Here is a 15,241-nt window from a genome sequence, read left to right as displayed (position 1 = left end):
CAGGGACCGAGCAACAGGAGCTCACCCCGTTGCGGAGATTTGAACCGCCGACCTTCTGATTGGCAAGCGCTAGGCCACCCACGTGCTTCTTAACTATCTACCTGTTATGAAATAATAATTTTGATCAAGCTAGAAAAACAAAATACTAATATACCTAGGTATTACCAAACTGTATACCTACTGTTTCACTAAAGGACTTTCAACTTTGTGCACTCATTTACCAAAGATGTGCCACGCCAGCGGCAGTGCTTGTGATTCACAATGGCGGCGCTTGTCAGACGAGTCAACGGTGGCGCTTGTCATTCCCCACTGCGCCGTGCACGCGAAATTAACTCCTCCAAAATATTATGTTATGTATTGTATTGATCTGCTATGTGGCAGCGGGGTCAGCGGCATCTTTAACACGACTGATCTCGCACCGCCTGCCTGCCTGCAGCATGCAAACCACGTGAGATCAGTCGTGTCAAAGGTGCCGCTGACCCTGAGTGAAACATTGCAAATTGCGTTTTAATTTCATCACTTACAGTTAAATTCGTTTAGAGAAATCTTTTAAAAAAGGCATGGTGTCTGACATAAGCATGTTGTTGTTGTTGTTTAGTCGTTTAGTCGTGTCCGACTCTTCGTGACCCCATGGACCAGAGAACGCCAGGCACCTCTGTCGTCCACTGCCTCCCGCAGTTTGGTCAAACTCATGCTGGTAACCTCGAAAACACTATCCAACCATCTCGTCCTCTGTCGCCCCCTTCTCCTTGTGCCCTCCATCTTTCCCAACATCAGGGTCTTCTCCAGAAAGTCTTCTCTTCTCATGAGGTGGCCAAAGTACTGGAGCCTCAGCTTCATAATCTGTCCTTCCAGTGAGCACTCAGGGCTGATTTCCTTCAGAATGGAGAGGTTTGATCTTCTTGCAGTCCATGGGACTCTCAAGAGTCTCCTCCAGCACCATAATTCAAAAGCATCAATTCTTCGGCGATCAGCCTTCTTTATGGTCCAGCTCTCACTTCCATACATCACTACTGGGAAAACCATAGCTTTAACTATACGAACCTTTGTTGGCAAGGTGATGTCTCTACTTCTCAAGATGCTGTCTAGGCCTGTCATTGCCCTTCTCCCAAGAAGCAGGTGTCTTTTAATTTCGTGACTGCTGTCACCATCTGCAGTGATCATGGAGCCCAGGAAAGTAAAATCTCTCACTGCCTCCATTTCTTCCCCTTCTATTTGCCAGGAGGTGATGGGACCAGTGGCCATGATCTTCGTTTTTTTGATGTTGAGCTTCAGACCATATTTTGCGCTCTCCTCTTTCACCCTCATTAAAAGGTTCTTTAATTCCTCCTCACTTTCTGCCATCAAGGTTGTGTCATCTGCATATCTGAGGTTGTTGATATTTCTTCTAGGGATTCATCCAGCCCAGCCTTTCGCATGATGAATTCTGCATATAAGTTAAATAAGCAGGGAGACAAAATACAGCCTTGTCGTACTCCTTTTCCAATTTTGAACCAATCAGTTGTTCCATATCCAGTTCTAACTGTAGCTTCTTGTCCCACATAGAGATTTCTCAGGAGACAGATGAGGTGATCAGGCACTCCCATTTCTTTAAGAACTTGCCATAGTTTGCCGTGGTCGACACAGTCAAAGGCTTTTGCATAGTCAATGAAGCAGAAGTAGATGTCTTTCTGGAACTCTCTAGCTTTCTCCATAATCCAGCGCATGTTTGCAATTTGGTCTCTGGTTCCTCTGCCTCTTCTAAATCCAGCTTGCACTTCTGGGAGTTCTCGGTCCACATACTGCTTGAGCCTTCCTTGTAGAATTTTAAGCATAAACTTGCTAGCGTGTGAAATGAGTGCAATTGTGCGGTAGTTGGAGCACTCTTTGGCACTGCCCTTCTTTGGGACTGGGATGTAGACTGATCTTCTCCAATCTTCTGGCCACTGCTGAGTTTTCCAAACTTGCTGGCATATTGAGTGTAGCACCTTAACAGCATCATCTTTAAAAATTTTAAATAGTTCAGCTGGAATACCATCACTTCCACTGGCCTTGTTATTTGCAGTGGTTTCTAAGGCCCATTTGACTTCACTCTCCAGGATGTCTGGCTCAAGGTCAGCAACTACACTACCTGGGGTATACGAGACATCCATTTCTTTCTGGTATAATTCCTCTGTGTATTCTTGCCACCTCTTCTTGATGTCTTTTGCTTCTGTTAGGTCCTTTCCACTTTTGTCCTTTATTATGGAAATCTTCGTACGAAATGTTCCTTTCATATCTCCAATTTTCTTGAACAGATCTCTGGTTCTTCCCATTCTATTGCTTTCCTCTATTTCTTTGCATTGCTCGTTTAAGAAGGTCTTCTTGTCTCTCCTTGCTATTCTTTGGAAATCTGCATTCAATTTCCTGTATCTATCACTATCTCCCTCGCATTTTGCTTGCCTTCTCTCCCCCGCTATTTGTAAGGCCTCATTGGACAGCCACTTTGCTTTCTTGCATTTCCTTTTCATTGGGATGGTTTTCGTTGCTGCCTCCTGTATAATGTTACGAGCCTCCATCCATAGTTCTTCAGGCACTCTGTCCACCAAATCTAAATCCTTAAACCTGTTCCTCACTTCCACTGTGTATTCATAAGGGATTTGACTTAGATTGTATCTTGCCGGCCCAGTGGTTTTTCCTACTTTCTTCAGTTTAAGCTTGAATTTTGCTATAAGAAGCTGATGATCTGAGCCACAGTCAGCTCCAGGTCTTGTTTTTGCTAACTGTATAGAGCTTCTCCATCTTTGGCTGCAGAGAATATAAGCATAATATAAGTTAATTTGGGGCTAAACTAAATTTGGGGGCACTGGATGGATCTTTGCACCCTGGTAGTGCATATGCTAAAGACGGCCCTGACTGTCACATACAACATGGGGCCCCTATATACAAGAACTGTGATAGCTTTTTCACACCACAAAGCCATTGCATTAGTTCCCTTGTGATCACATGGTTATGTGCAATGCACCCCCCCGGAGGTTCTCAAGGGTATGCAGTACTGGCACCTCTTTTTTCTTGAAGAAAAGCACTAGATATGTGACTTATTCTGGCATAATTGCAAATAGAGTGGATGGATCTGTCCATTTTGGTTCTCTTCATTTCTCATATTTTTAGTCTTAAAATTCAGTGCTCCATCTTTCTGCAACAATTTGCAATGCAAAGTGGGGGGGGGGACCCCAAGAGAATTTATCAGTGTTTTAGCATCAGTTTCTCCTAATAAGCACAAATTTTAATTCAATTTTGACCAATGTACACGTTTTTGTAAAGCTAATTTCCCTAATATAATGCATTTTTGTATACTGTTTTCACTAATATGTGTATTCTTTATGCACACGTTACCTTAGTATGTACATTTCTGTGCACGTTTCTTGGCTGGAGAACTGTGTTGCAAAATTCAGAGAAGTTCAAATTATGAAGGATGGCTCTTTTTTTGGTTTGCATATTGCTTTGGTAAATGCTAATTTGGTAGGTTTGCCTATTAATGTGAAGTTAATTGAATTCCTCCCCCCTCCATTCTTAATTGCAAATCTGATAATGACATCGTGACCCCTGAGGCACCCTCTAAGAGCTGGTGTGCTGCAGTAACTAAGAGTGTGGTCTGGGAAGTCTCTTGTCTAAATTTTGCTTAGGCAAGCCACTGTTTGGTTGATCTCTGAGTCAACAGCCCATCTGCAACATGGGTGCAATAATATGGACCCACAATTCAGGCTATTGCAAAGATTACAGAGACAGTATGCCTAAAGCACCATATAAATCCCTGGCTGCTGCTCTCATATGGTATGAAGAAAGAACATGCAACATGCAGCTGTTTCCTACATCATATGTTGATGGCAAGCATTTAAAAGAAGGATGGGAAAAAGTCATACCAGCAGTCCTCTGTAGTTGAATTGGCAACTATTTGCAAATAATAATAATAATAATAATAATAATAATAATAATAATACAGCTGCCAGGGAAAAGATCATGCACGCACCCACCCACCACCCTCTTACACTGCAGCATCCAAATTTAGGGCTAATCCACTACCACATTTCTTAAACTACCAGGAAGAGCACAAGGCAGCATTAATCCCCTCATGCTGTTACTCTCTGCAGTGTAGGACCCCATGACTTATTCCATCATGACTGCCACTTCTTTTAATAGACTGCTTGGGAATGTCCCACGAGACCCACTTATGGTGGAAGGCTTAAGATCTCCATTCACAGTCTTAAGGAAAGACATTTTAGTCTTAGGGTAGATTAAACCCCCGGGCTAAAAATAATAATATGCAGCTGTGGATTAAACCCCTTGATTAACCATACATAATGTCACAATCTTCCCTTCTAGTTTTCAGTTGTGGGGCCACGGGCCATTGCATCTAGCCCCTGGTGAATTTAGCACAGGGGAAGGGGAAAGTGTGGGTCTTCAGCGCTGCACAATTTATTAATATGGTGCTAATTGATGCTAGTTTGCAACGCTTGGCATCCAAACTCAATGATTCCATAAGACAAATCTTTGTAAGAAGAGATGTGTGTTTCTTTGCAGTGGATGTCTATAAGCTGAATGCTGCCCCCCTCCTGAAAAAAACCAGACCAGGAGATTTGAGTGGTGAAGCGAATATTCAGAATTTAGATAAAGCTTATGCACTATTTACGACGGCCTGCACTGGCATAGAGTTTTATGTGGGAGACGTGGTGAATTTGAATAAGGAGTGGTGGATGACTCAAGCTTGTATCATTCATGTTTGCCTTCATTAACTGTGTGATAAAACTGAATCTACACTATGAATAATGTTTTTCTCCCTCAACCTGTGAGTATGTTTTATTTCATATTCTGCACTTGTTTCCCCTTCACTAATATTGATGGAAGTTCCTACAGGCTATGAATTCATTATATGCATAGATATTTGCTGAGTGAATATGTGTGAATAAGTTTAGAGCTCATGATTATTGTCTCCCTAAAATAAAACGCACAAACACACACCCAACAGGAGGTTGGTGGGGGTTTTTTTGGATGTGAGGAAGAAGGAGACACCTTCTCACATCCGGCTAGATAAATTAGTTCACTGACATCCAGCCACTAACACCTGAATAGTTACATTGAGCAGATACTATTCTGGAGAGAAGAACAAATAATTCATGCAACTCTCAAACCAGGATTACACACGGCTTCGTGATGTATTATCTGTGATTTCTGGTACATAGTAAAACAGTTGTGGGATTGCTTTGTCATACAAACAGCCTCCAGTTCTTTTTCCAAAAAAAAAAAAAAAGCACACACACTTTACTTCACCACTAATGATCCATGAAACAATGCCTGTTAACATCAAAAAGCTAGGGTACCTGTCATGCAGCTAACTGGCCATTTGCTCAAAGAGCATTGTGCACATCTGAGCATGCTTTGAAGCACCCTAAGCCCATTGATTTCTAAGTTCCAATTAAACCAGTTGAAAGCTTACCTCTTGGTAAATGTGCAACTATCCCAAAAGTATGTGTGACTATCCAAAAAGGAGAAAACAATGTATTACAGTTGGGATCCAAAGAACAGAAAAATTGGTTCTGCATTGTCGAGAGCAGGGGTGTCAACTTGAATAAAATATTGTGGGGGCCCGGGTAAGCCCCGCCCCACACAACTGATCCCATGACACAGTGCACACACACCATTTGAATGGGAATGTCCATCAAGTTTCTGGGGGCCCGGTCCCCTCAAATATTTTATTGTGGGCGCTGAAGCCTCCATGGCCCCTAGGAGTTGGCTCCTATGGTCAAGGGTTTAAAAAGGAGTTCCCAGGCGCCTCGCCACTTTGGAAACTGAATGATTTTCTCAAAAGCACCTTATCTGGGGCACAGACAGTTGATGATTTTCAGTGTGAGAGGAAAACCCAAAATTCCACTGGGCATGTCCCGGCTCATGCTAATGTATATATATATTTCTGGTCTTAGTATGAATTGAATTATCAATGCTTATCTCAGAAAGTTTCCAAACCCAGGCAATACTTACATTGTTGTCTTTCTCTAACTCCCCCCACCACAAACCCAATTATCTAAATGGAAATCCACCTTGAAATTTTCATCTTTGCTCAGCTGCACAGCATAGCAACTACCATTTGCTATTATGAGCCCCATGGAAAAAAAAAAAAAAAACAAAACCCAAAATACTTCTTGGCTGACAAATTAGTATTGTTTGGTGCTAATATCAGCAATTCAGCATTTGGAAGAGTTACTCTCTGGGGGGAAATAACATGTTGTATAAGCCACTGGAGAAACAAGGGAGGCTGTTAATGGGTGTTGGCTGCACCACACACATATTGTGCTCGATACTGTTCACACTGCCGCTGACTCACTGCCAATAGATGTGGAAGTAATTGTCAACAAGATTTATTGTTTCTTTCATGTTTAGCCAGTTAGAGACGAAAGGTTGAAAGAGTTCTGTGGAGTTCACTGCAGACTTCTACTTCATAGCAACACATACTGATTATCACTAATGCATGCTCTAGAAAGATCGCCGCATCTTTGGAGGCCTTAAAGTCATCCTTCTTGTCAGAAGCAAAATCTCTCCCACTATCCTTCGTACTTTCCCCCCTCCTCTGAGATCAATATCGTGGGCTTGGCTTTAGTTCTCAGTTTGCAAATGAGCTATTTCTCCCCCCCTCCCCTTGTTCAGCAGCCAAACTGGACATAGAGATGCAGTGTGTTTGGTAGTGAGAGAATAAGACAAAGGATTAGGATGATTAAAACCATGACAGCTGCCTTGAAAAGGCCTCATTTACAGTGTAGGAACTCCAGAGAGAGAGAGAGAGAGAGAGAGAGAGAGAGAGAGAGAGAGAGAATATTCAGAGCTAGGAAAAGGCCATAACTTCCTCACATGGATGGCAGGAAGCACTGACTCCACAGGGGAGGATAGGAAGGTGGGGCAAGAGAAGGTGGTGGGTAGGTCAGTGCGGTGCAAACACAACAGTAGAGTCAATCTGTGGTGCTTCTGCTAGTGCAACTGTACTGTTCCAACTTCTCTGCCACATCACCCCTTCCTCTCTGGGAAGCTAGCATAGCTGCTCCACCCTACTCAGTGAGCTGCTTCTGGTCAGCCCTCCTCACTCATCTCTCTTCATTTTTCTGTCCGGCAGCAGCATCAAAGCAATGCTCCTCCCCAAATATATTCCATGATGTTGGGAAGTAGTCCACTAAACTGATGTACTGAGGCAAGGTTTTTTGACTACACAAATGAACTTTCCTCTCCTTCATGTGCTTCCTGTTCCCCTTTTAAATCTGTTCTGGGGTTTCCCCCAATCCTACAAAAGAGTAGCTGTGTCAATCTCTTACAGAAAAAGCAACCAAATAAAAGCACTCATTTATTATGGCATAAGCTTCCACTTCATCTGATGTATGAAGCATTATCCTAGGTTGCAAGTATTGTTATTATTACTTTTTTATTCCATTTTTCCTCAAAGGACATCAAGGTGGTGTGCATTCTCTTCCTCCTCCCCCTCCTCCCCATTTTCTCCCCCAACAACCCTGTGAGGTAGGTAAGGCTGAGAGAGATTTGAACCCTGGTCTCCTACTTCCCAGTCTAGCACTCTAGCCACTCCACTCCACTGGTTCTTGAATGAGGATGGGGGAGACTTGTAAACAGTGTGGTCAGAGGGACATCAAATGCAGCAAAGTACATATGGTGATAATTGTTGCCATAGTAACCATGACCATTCACAAAAAAGACAGAAGGTTTTTGTGAATGATGAAGTGGACTGTAGTCTGCAGAAGCTTATGCCACAATGAATATGTTGGTATTTAAGGTGCCTGAAGACTATTTGTTCTTAGTGTTTTAGATTTAAGCAGTGCCTCTTGAGCTGCAAGCATAACACAGTGAATACAGTCTAGTTACTCTACCACTGATTTCCATGGTCTCGGCCAAATTAGTGCCGAAATATATAATTTTCGGCTTAATTCCACTTTAAATGCACCCTTGTTCCCTGTGGTTTGTGAACAGATCTCCTCTGCATTCTTCCCCATCCATATACTTTAGACCCAAGTAGAAAAGTGTTCACAGAACCTCTCTCTGGTTAAATGAGTGGGAAAGCCCATGAAGGCCTGATAAATCCATCTCTCTGAACCTGCAGGGGATTGCCAGAGAGGAAGCATGGCCTGTTCTGATGACTCATCTCACCTTTGACATTGCCAAAGGAGATGCACCATGGAACTGTTATTGTTTTGCATGCAGACAGGTGCCTCAGAATATCAGTCTACAGCCCTCATGTCAAAATTCTGCACAGTAAACCTAATAACTGTCTGACTTGTTTATCTGAAAAGGGAAGCCTTTTAAAGGAATTCGCTATAAGCATTACCAAACTAAAATAAATAAATAAATGCATCCTTCCCAACAGATAACCTTCCTTGAAATTCTTTTGGCATTTCCAGGCATTGGTGCACCTGTTTTCAGGAATTATCTGTGTAACGGAAGACATCTGGGTAAAGGACAAAAGAAGTGTGTCAGGAATCGAAATACTGGATGGCTGATGGTAGTCAGGATTGACTGGGATGGCAACTGCTGTGAGCTATCCTAACAACTGGGAGGAAGTAAGTGGGTTGGACAAGGAATCCGTTTATCTGAGCGTTGTTGACACAGCAAGTCAAAGCATGTGGCCTTATTCTCTTCCTATGCACAACGAGCAACAGTGTAGGAAATCTGAACCCGCACATTTGTAATGATCAGTATTCATTTCCCTTCATGATGTTGATCATTTTCAGCTGTCCCTACAAGGAACTGATAGGTGAACAACAGACCAAGTGTTTTAGGCAGGTCTCTCTCTGTGTGTGCATGTGCATATATAAACAATCAAAATATTGAAGTTGTATGCACAACACACATTCAAAGCATATGACTTGCCTGGAAGAATCCTAGGAAATGTAGTTTACCCCCACATAGCTGCCATTCCCAGCACCCTGAGGAAGCTACAGCTCCCAGAATTCTTTGGGGAAAGTTATATGCTTTAAACACATGGCATGTATGCAGCCTGAGTTGAATAAGCAGAAATTCCTTGTCAAGAATGGGTAATCTATGACGCATATGAATTTTGCAAATTAACACACATTTTTCATTTTCATGGGGCAAAGGCACATATGTGGCACTGAAGTTCCAGCAGGGCCACCAGAAATTGTCCATGCATATCAGAATCAAAGGTGACAAAAAAAATGCTTTCAAAATCCTCCACCGAATACCACATCTGAATTTTGTCCCTGAACTTATTAATATGTCTAACTCAGGATGTAACATGGTAAACGGTTAAGAGCAATGCTGTGTGGACAACCCCCACTCAGTGTTTGTATCAGAGACAATGAGGTGCCCAGGGTTCATGACTATTGGAAACTTGCCCAGTATTTTTTCCTGACACTCAATCAGGAATGCTAAAAAGCAGCACTAAGTGTGTATTAATATCATGCATTATGTCATAACTACTAACTGTATTGCACAATGCAGGCTATAGCAATATCATTAGAGATAACTACCACAACCCTCTCAAGCGCCTATACCTGAATGACCTTCTAAGCTCAGAAAGATATTGGTAATTTCCCACTTTTACAGAAACAAGAGGCTTTGTAGACTGGCTAATCTGAAGCCTAATATTTTACTTAAGATTGGGAGAGGGAAAAAAATATCAGCTTTAATTATTCTTCTGAGTGTTGGCAAAACAGTTTTATAGATATAGTTGAGAATATTGTCAGGACATATCTCTGTGCCGGATAGCAATTGTGTCTTTGTTGTTATATGTAATTGCTGATTAGAGCAGCACTAATATCTGTAGATATTTTCCATGGGTATTTCCAAAATAAATAATTGTTTATAACTAATCTTGCCTTATCTATGTGCCTGAATTTATTCAAGGGCCCCATGGTAATATTTAACTGCTGATTATTGCTCCTTGTGTTCCCTTTTGTGTACGCGCGAGCACACAAACCGATCTGTGGAAAGGTTAATAAAGACAATGAATTTTAAGTGAATACAGGAGAAAGCAAATATTGAACTCATAAATACAAGTATAGTGACTAGAGATTTGATCTGAAGAGGTGTTGTTTGGAGAATGCTACTAATGTGACCACTTTCTCCAATCAAATTCTTCTAGCATTCTCATGAATACATATCGACTGAGATTTGATTTATGATAATCTTTGCTCTAGGGAACAGTCAGATTGACTCCTACAAACTCTTACAAAAGTTGAGGAGCAGCCCACAGCACCAGAAGACTCCAGGCTATATGACCAACTTCAAGCAGGGAATCTGCTGGTGGGAACTAATAGTGATCTAGGCTTCCCTATCACCATTGGCGGGTGGCGCTGTGGGTAAAAGCCTCAGCGCCTAGGGCTTGCCGATCGAAAGGTCGGCCGTTCGAATCCCCGCGGCGGGGTGCGCTCCCGTCGTTCGGTCCCAGCGCCTGCCAACATAGCAGTTCGAAAGCACCCGAGGGTGCAAGTAGATAAATAGGGACCGCTTACTGGCGGGAAGGTAAATGGCATTTCCGTGTGCTGCACTGGCTGGCCAGATGCAGCTTCGTCACGCTGGCCACGTGACCCGGAAGTGTCTCCGGACAGCGCTGGCCCTCGGCCTCTTAAGTGAGATGGGCGCACAACCCTAGAGTCTGTCAAGACTGGCCCGTACGGGCAGGGGTACCTTTACCTTTTATCACCATTGGCATGCTTTAGCTTGCTATATATGTGACATGCCTGATATTTTTCTGTGTATTACACGACCCCATGTATAAGATGACCCCTCATTTTGGGAGCCCAAAATTAAGAAATCAGTATTTTAAAGTTGTTCAGCTTTTTTTTGGAAAATCACACCAAAAAGTTGTTGAGCCTTGCTTCCACCAGTGATAACTGATGCCTCGCCTCTCCAGCAAGCTCCACAGCCCTGAGTCCGGCACTTGGTGACTCAGGAGCTGCCAGCTCACCCCAGACTTACTGTATAAACCTGTGTATAAGATGACCCCAAATTTTTTACTTTTTTTTTTACTAAAAAATGGGGGTGGGACATCATCTTGTACACGGAAAAATACAGTATATATGTCACACACAAAAGCAAGTGTGCATGACAGCATTATTTTGGAGAGCTGCCATGAATGAATGAATGAAGGGTTGTTGTTTTTTGAAGCCAAAGCTCACCAGAGCTCAGCTGTGGCACCTTGCAGGTGAGTGCCATTGCCATTCTAAGAGAACATGGGAGAAGTTCATGGTGAGCTCCAGCTCCTCTTTTTCTAGAAAAATAGCACTGAATGAATGGATACTTGCAAATTAAGTGTGAGGACAACCACAATTCTGCTAGTCTGACTTCTCATGTTATTTTCACTTATTTACGTCAGTTAACTGGCAATAAAACTTCTAAGCAGTTTACAAAGAATATAAAGTATGCACTAAAATTGTCAATTAAAATCAGTGTTTGAAACATCAAGATATATAAAAAAACAAGTATGATATTCGACTAAGTGTTGCTCACAGTAGACCTGTTGAAGTTAATTAACCTAACTTGGCCATGTTCATTAATTTCAGTGGGTATACTCTGAGTAAAACTTAGTTGAATGCCCAAAATGAATAAAACTGAAAGTTAAAAGTATACATTATAAGGTAGAATTACAGATTAAAATACACACTGGTTTTACATGTCCTGGTAGGCAGCTGTCTTGTGTCAGAAGACTTCACTGAGCCTCAGAATAGCTCCACTCAACCCACAACCTGCAAGTAGCCACTTAAGAGTATCTTAGCTCCAGGCCCAGACTCTGAAATCTTGGGAAATTAAGTAAGACTGTCAGCCAATTAAATCACCGTGTGGCTTTAAGCAATTAATCGATCCTCTAAATCAATGTTTAAAACTCCATGCTAAAGACTCTCACTGCAACCCTTTCATAGATGACAGTGTTCTGGGAAGGGGGGGGGGATCTCTGCTTTTTCCTGAGATGAAGAGACTTTGGGGAGCTGCCGCTACATGGCAACAGAACTCAAAGCAATACTTGTCACATGCCTCTAAATTAGAAAGACTCACTTCTTCTTCCCGACTACCATGTGTGAGAACTCGAGCTCTCACAATTGGCTTTTACTTGCTGCTCGTCTTGCTGTGCTATTCCTAACCAAAATGGCCATACAGTCAGATGCTCTGGAGTTTTAAGAGTAGCAGAGAGCAACTGAAAACAAAGGAAACAGCAGAGAAGCCAGTTAGGCCTCAGATGTGGCAATTTGGAAGCCCAGGCAGCCGGTTCCAGTTATTCTGAACGTTATTTTTAGCCTGTTGAAGGAGGGGGAGGGAAGCAATTAAGTGGTTAATCACACAGGCTAATCAATTAATTCTTTCAGCCACGGTGTTAAGAAATCATCTGGTACTCAGTCCGATGTCTGAGCCAGGCACCATGGCAGCTTAGACACTGCTCTCAGTAAATTGGAAGGTAATACAAGGATAAAGCTTGGCATTACAGGCAGTAATTTCAGAGAGAATCAGGCCAAAAGGGCCACACAAACGCTGAAATCAGGCCTTCAATTGCTCGCCTCACACTTAAACAGTTCTGCATGATGCATACGAAATGAATGTAACCTGGCTACAGGCGATTATAGAAATAGACGGAGAGAGTGCATTGGTGTTAAGCTGAGCAATTTTGGTTTATTGCAGGTTGTGCCAAAGGATATCTTTGGTTCAAAATTCATCAGGCGGTGGCAATCTGAGGTTTGCATCCACACCCCTTCCTCAGACACACTTAAGAACACAGAAGGGCATCTTTCGCATCACTCTGGGTACAAGGTTGCCACTGCTGCTGTGCCGAAAAGGTCTGCTTGTTTATTTTGCCATTCTACTTTATTTTATATATATATGCTACTGTCCATCAATTAATGAGAAAAGAAACTGCATTTTGAAAATGAGAAGGGTCATAGGGCAGGACTGTGGAAGGGTGTGGCCTGAAGAGAAGGGGGGTGGTTGTGGAGGGGGGGTGGCCTGGGGGAGAGTCCTGAGGACCAGTCAGAGAGCTTTTGAAGACTGCATTTGGCCCCGAGGCCTAAGGTTCCTCACCTGTGGCCTAAAAGATGATGGCAGCATGCATCAGGTGCACAGGCAGGTGGAGAAGGGCAGGAGAGCTAGGCAGCAAAATATCTAAACCACTTCTATTGGGAAGATAAGTTCCTGGTGGAAAATCAAGCATTGTTAGCCCGCTCCGTTCTCCTTGAATATTGTGCAATGTGAGCATTATTTCTTGTTGTAATGATTATGGATCAGGTTGCCAGTGTGACTCCGAAGTATTAATGAAAATCCTTCCTACACACACCCCATGCTAAAGGAGAGGCTTTAATAACAAGAAATCCTCTAGCCTCTTTTTCTTTGAAGAAGACACAGAGACTGTCGCCACAAAGGAAAAAAACTAAAAGGAAGCTTTCATGTGCTAGCAGGGCAGTAACTTTTCTTAATGTGGGGCACTGTGAAACTAACTAGCTGATATCTATGATTATTAAAAAAGTTTACAATATAGAAGACTTTCTCGGTGGAGAGATTTAACTTTGGATGCAAGCTCTTTATGCTCATTTTGCGTTTATAACCTCGGCAGGAGGGAGCCCACTTCCCGCGGAGTTTATAATCATTTCAAGGGCAAATGGTGTGGCTTCGAGACACAATTGGTCAGGTGGGCTACTCGGCACTAGGAGAGGAAAGGACAGAGACTAATAAATGGGAATTAATGCATCACTGTGGGACATCTGCAAATATCCTTTTGCAGGAGATTCTGCACAGACCCATTTGCAGGGAAATACAGCATTCAAGATCAGCAAGGCAGTGAACAGTCGAAATTGCTCAGCGTCCGTCCTCCCTTCACATTTATTTTATTTTTACATTTGTATACCACCTTTACTTTCCAAGGAGCTGAAGGCGGTATATATGGTTCTCCTCCCCATTTCATGCTCACAACAAGCCTGTGAGGTAGGTTAGGCTAAGAGATGGTGACTGGCCCAAGGTCACCTAGTAAGCTTTATGGCTGAGTGGGAGTTCAAACCCAGGTCTCCCAGCTTATCGTCCAATATTCTAACAATTACACTAGCCTGGCTCTCAATCCTACATGCTGTTGTAGGATTAGGAGGTTGGACAAGGGAAGGTGAATGGTGCTAGAAGCTCTGCTCCAAGTCCAATATTATCTAGATAACTGATGATCTGTTTCTTTGCCCAGAACTATTGCCCTGTTGATGTGAAATTTCAACTATTGCTTTATCTTTGCACTTGTGCTTCGAGCCCCTAAACCCATCCCCCATGGAAATAAAGACACATTGGAGACAGAATTTAGCTTAAATGTTAATGGGCATATTTTGTCCACAACTTTATTAAAATACACAAATGTGACTGGTATTGGCTTAGGCATTGGTATCGAACTATATCTGGCTGCTACCCCACCCTGCAGGAAGCCTGGAAGGGTAAACAACTAGTAGGGGGATCTCCGTCAGTGTATATTGACTGGTGCTCACCCCTGGGGTTCCTGGGGGTTCCTGGCATGGCCCTAGCCCCTCTCCGGGCTTCGGATGAGATCCAGACCCCCAGATTCCTTTAACGGAATATCCTATTCATTGGAGGGGCAGGTGATGGCCGCACCTCCCTTCCCCACATTCCCCTAAACCAATGCCTAACCACCAAACCTTACAAAGTCATGACGATTGCCAAGAGGTAGGCAAAAACCAAGTGGCCACAGCCAATCTGCCACATTGGAAAAAAATCATACCCGGCCCCCATTCCAAAATAGGTGACCAACCGAAGTCCAAAGCAAGGCCAAACACGACCTAATTAACGGGTGGGTGGGCCAGTGTTCGGCAGCGTGAAGCAAAAGGAGGTCCCTATGTCACACTGCCAAATAAATACCCCCAACCCCCAACCTTGCCACGCTGCTGATTGGCTGAAGACCATTGGCATAACTGTGGCACCACTGGCTTGGAGTGGGGCAAGCCCCGCCCACAAGCCGGTTAGGGAAGAGTTTCAGGGCCGAGCACAACATGGACCCTCTGTTAGGAGGATCCAACTTGTAACTTGTCTGTGGGTGGGTTTTAAAATGAAGAAAGAAAGTTGGTCAGGCATGTTGACCAGCTCTGTTCATGTTTTCCTTTGATTAGGGAAAGTGTGTCAGATTTTCCTTAAGTTTTCTGAATTGAGTAGGTGACATATCTTTCCCCATCCCAGATAAATATTGTGTAATATATGTGTGTAAAGGGACGCGGGTGGCGCTGTGGGTTAAACCACAGAGCCTAGGACT

The sequence above is a fragment of the Podarcis raffonei genome, chromosome 6 (genome assembly GCF_027172205.1).
Source record: "Podarcis raffonei isolate rPodRaf1 chromosome 6, rPodRaf1.pri, whole genome shotgun sequence".
NCBI classification, from domain to species: domain Eukaryota; kingdom Metazoa; phylum Chordata; class Lepidosauria; order Squamata; family Lacertidae; genus Podarcis; species Podarcis raffonei.
This window is presented reverse-complemented; position numbering follows the sequence as displayed.